Source organism: Saccostrea cucullata, unplaced genomic scaffold (assembly GCF_032062105.1).
Source record: "Saccostrea cucullata isolate Sc308-1 unplaced genomic scaffold, CSIRO_AGI_Scuc_v1 ctg9927, whole genome shotgun sequence".
NCBI lineage: Eukaryota > Metazoa > Mollusca > Bivalvia > Ostreida > Ostreidae > Saccostrea > Saccostrea cuccullata.
The window spans coordinates 4,205-8,222 of NW_026924582.1; positions in this window are offsets into that span (position 1 = coordinate 4,205).

The following is a 4,018-nucleotide window of genomic DNA, read 5'->3' on the forward strand; positions in this document are numbered from 1 at the left end:
ATTTGTAACATGGGAACATTTGAATACTCACTATTCGAATAAATAAAGATTACTACCATTTAAAACTGTTCTATAATGATCACTAGTACTCAGAAGGGCATTAAATTCATATACGGTGTAAAATAAACTTTAGCAGATAAAATTCATAAAAATTTTGTAAATTACATATCATATTCCTGCAAATTCTGCACACACATGTAAAAAAAAATGTATTAAACTTACTTCAAAACTATACAAAAAAGCAAAGCAAATGATCCATGCACAATATAAATTTAACTGAAATGAAATGAACATGCGATGGCAGCAGTGTCGCTGTCTTGTCTGTTTCAGTTTCATTGTTTGTGTACTACTTCACGTGTATTTTTATGGCTGAGTACACAAGGCATGCAATAGTCACATGGCCCCTAGACTGATACAGTACGTAAGGAATCACGCCATCGGGTGCCTCGTTACTTATCATGTATCACTCAACCAAATAAAAACATAGTAGAGTAAATAGCCGTAGGACGGAAATCGTATGATTAGGAATGATTTAATGCTGCAAACATTTTCAGCTCGTTTACTGGACCCTTTGGACTTAGTCTTAATTTTTCCCTGGTTATATCTAATTATACCTGTTAACACCTGATTAAGGAATAATATGATCACGCAATAGCGACATGTCCTTTTAGCATATCAGAATTTTTAGATTTGAATTGCTTGACATTATCAGAGGTCAAACAGACCATTAATGCATATTTTCTATATATAAAGTACAGTAATTAGAAAGTTTCCATAATTATACATAAAAAGAATTAAGTAGATGAATTCTACAGATTTGATACACAAAAGCATAAGAAAAGACAATTTACTTTAATTATCACGAGAGAGGGGGGAGGGAGGGGTTGACATGCTAATTCCCTACAAGTGGGGTTGCGGCTTATAAGACCATCTCATGATAATAATCCACCAACTGTCCTGACTGTATGGACTGAGCATGTGGTAACATAATAAATGGAGAAGTTCCTTTATGACGCACACACACGCATACTCTTCTATAAATTACACCCTTTACGCTACCGTGGAGGACAGTAATTTGAGGAGATAGATGTCACATATCAGTATAAACTATAATTTAAATTATTACGGACACGAGAATGAGGCATAGTTTAAATTTACCATTGGATAAACCATTGAAGAAGACGTGGTGAGCGTTCTCGACTAACGCGACTAAATGGGTCTACAATAGACGATCATTAATTAACTTTTTTTTCCAATTTATACCCAATGTCAAAAAGAATGATTACCAATTAATTACGCCTCCCTCCACATAATGTATTATTTTAACACTTTTTTTTCAATTATTAACGAAGTTTTAAATACAATGACATCCTTTAATTTATAACCCGAATCTTACTGAAAGACAATGGGAAGCGACGAGGGTTGAGGGTCAAAGCAACGAATGCCTAATTAATCAAATAAAAATTACAAGAATGCATCCCCTCTGCCTCTTATATATTTTCCAATTATAGGAATTTGCATTCATTTTTAACTATGTGCAATCCAAAATATAAATAATAAGTAATATAATGTTTGACTTGATGACAAAGTGGAATATACATTCATTAATTTAAAATCTTCATAATATTTGTTGAGTTGATTTGTTTCGAACATGCCTGAAAACAGCTCGCTGGTGATTGATTGAAATTATTGAAATCAACTGGTAATTAATTTCGAGCATTCGTTCATTGAAATACGGGTAGCTAAATGGCAGTATATAAAAGCACTATATATCGTAATAAACCGAGAAAAGGCTACAAGTACATTTTCCTAATAACAATAATCATTTTATAAGAGCACTTAGCCTTTTTTTGCGATTTTACATTGAACTGGACATTAAAGCTACATCATTTTTCCTGATCGATAAACATTTGTGTTGCAGATGCCAGGTCCTAAGACGAAAACATGATTATTTAAATAATTAGAAGGGTTGATGCAGTTCCCATGCACTGAAACAAAGAATGATTTTAATCTTTGAAGAAACACCCTCGCCGTAATCCACATATTAACTGATAATTTTTCCCCTTCCAAACTTCACTATCATATTAATTATGATGTTTACTTGAAATTTACTTCACATTTCAAATGTTCAAACTGACCTTTTGGAATTGCTAAAATATCCTGATAGCTGATTATAGTGCCTTGGTCAGTTCACATCACGGACAACTAATTCTACCATGCACCAACGAAGCAGCAGACGCGTCCTCTTATTGATTTCATAGAGAGCCCCACCGAATGCTGCGATTGGGAGATTGGAGGGAACTGATGATAACACTATGTAACAAGAAACTCTTTCACTTGATTTTGTCAAACAATCACAACAGCAGGTTCGTTAATGATTACACCACGTGGATCGATTTTCTATATTTGACGAGTCCATATAACTTCATCATCTAACAAATCTATACTTATGTTACATAAAATCAATGAACAAACACACTTTACGCTTTGGCTTTGTAGTATATGACCTTTGACCCAGACAGATGCTTCACAGCTCCTCTTGATCTGTTGGAATTGCGTAAGAAAAACCCATTCACCTTTGTCAAAATATTTAAAGAAGAACTTAACTCTGAACGTTTCTGTTTAATCATCTAACTGAGATGAAATAACTGTGAAATTCCCTTTCGTATAGATATTTGTTCCTACGATCTTTGTTTTTAAAGTGTGCGTTTCCTGCTTATTTAATTATAATGAGGTTTTGTTTTTTCTTGCGTAACTAATTCTAGCGCTATAACAGAGCTTGACAAGGAATAAATAATTATAACATTGAGCGTTCACTGGGGGGTTAAAAGTGTATATTTCAGAAGTCAAATCAGCTGATTTTGAATTAAGGTACGGGAAGGGAAATTAACTTCAATTCCACAAACTTGATTCAAAGCTCTCTGCAAATCCAAAGTGTCAATGCTGCTATATCCGTAAACGGAGAGAAAACTCAAGATTTGTAGGCTATTTAAATCAAAATTCCTGATACAAAATGATAATTATCATACCGAGATTATTTTTTCTCGAGTCAATTGATGTATATTTACACAATATGCTTATTTTTCGCTGGTGGTAATTGGGTACCCTTACTAGTACGTGATGCTAATCGACTCGTTTATATGTGTATATATTACTCAGCACACAATTACCACCTTGGTGGTGAGGAAATGTCACAAGCAGAAGTACACACAATACTTGCATAATGAACCCTGAATTCTGGACAAACCTGCATGCTAACAATGGCTACTGGAGCCGCCATCCTGGTCATTGGAGCGGCATCAGAGGGTGGGGGTCGCAGTCCGACACTTCTATAATGAACATTTGATTCAATTCAAAGGGATAGAAGAACATATCCATCGACTTTAAATTATTTTAAAAAATATCATATCAAGATCGATATATTTAAGTGTTGTACGAACAAGGATGTATATAACTGATTGCACATAATTGTAACTTCTATTGACAAGAATCACTAGTATACAATGCATTTGTACTACACATTTAAAAATAAATTAATTAAACAAGGGATCTTTTTTTTAATCTATCATTTATTTTTCATTTGCTCATTTGAATTTTCATGAGATTTCTTAAATAAAACATTATATTTATCATTAATAAGTAGGATTTTTTTTACTGGTAATTATATGTTTATTTTTTTCTATAATATATTTTTACATTCGTCTAATAATATTTAAATTTATTTGATCCACATTCATCAACAAGAGCAGGTCGCGTCAACTGTCTGAAGAGCATATATAGAATGGAATGCTTTGAAAGTGAAAAAGGAATGATAACTCTGAAAGGTTTGCAGAACTCATAGCAGAAAGTGGGAGGGGTGGGTAAATTAAAGTTTGACGACCTAGCAACCTAAACGAACAAGGATAAAAAAATAATAATAAAATGATATTACGTGAACACGAAAATAATGCCATGTGCATAGAATTCGAGGACTTATACACTGCACACTGACACAGGCACTTGATGTTAGTTATTTTTC